Here is a 753-nt window from a genome sequence, read left to right as displayed (position 1 = left end):
ACCCCCCCGGGGGGTGGACCCCATCGCCTTCACCCTGGCAACCATCACCCGCAGCACCTCCCGCTGCAGGCACCGCGATACCAGCCCGTCTAGCGGGCTACCAAGCAAAAGGAGGCACCCTGACCTCCTCACCATCAGCCCGATCTGCGGGCACCCAAGCTGCAGGAGGCAACCAGCCCCCGGCAACACCGAGAGAACACAACCAACCACCTACCCTCCATTGAGGGTGGACAACCCCACCATGACTGCACTCACCAACCAAGGTAACAGCTCCACTAATCAAAACACTTACCCTGCACGCCCGCCTCTGAAAGAAGTGGGACACAACAACATCAGCAGAGTCAGCACCGATCCACGGCCTTCCCAGAGGCCCACCCACCCAAAGGAGACCCCGTGCCTCCTTCCAGCGCAGCGCCACCGGCCGGTCCGAAGCGCGACCTACTTACTGCACCCGCCCGCCCACGGAACGGGGCCAGCAAAGTCAGCACACCGGCATCGGCCCAGGGCCGTCGCCAACCGAAAACAACAACATGTAAGCTCAACACCTGAAACCAGGTCACTTGCCCAAACAGTAAACATCCAGCACACGGGAGGCAACCCGCCCCCCACACCAACTTTCACAACGGACAACCAAGCTGCAGGAGGCTCTCTGCCTACTGCACTACTAGCCTGCGCTGCAGGCAATCAAACAGAAGGAGGCCCCTCGCCTCCTCCCTCACCAGCCGGCTATACAGGCTACCCAGCAACAGGAGG

The sequence above is a fragment of the Frankliniella occidentalis genome, unplaced genomic scaffold (genome assembly GCF_000697945.3).
Source record: "Frankliniella occidentalis isolate FOCC.00 unplaced genomic scaffold, Focc_3.1 Scaffold448, whole genome shotgun sequence".
Taxonomy (NCBI): domain Eukaryota; kingdom Metazoa; phylum Arthropoda; class Insecta; order Thysanoptera; family Thripidae; genus Frankliniella; species Frankliniella occidentalis.
The sequence above is the reverse complement of the archived record's forward strand: the minus strand, read 5'-3'. Positions refer to the sequence as shown.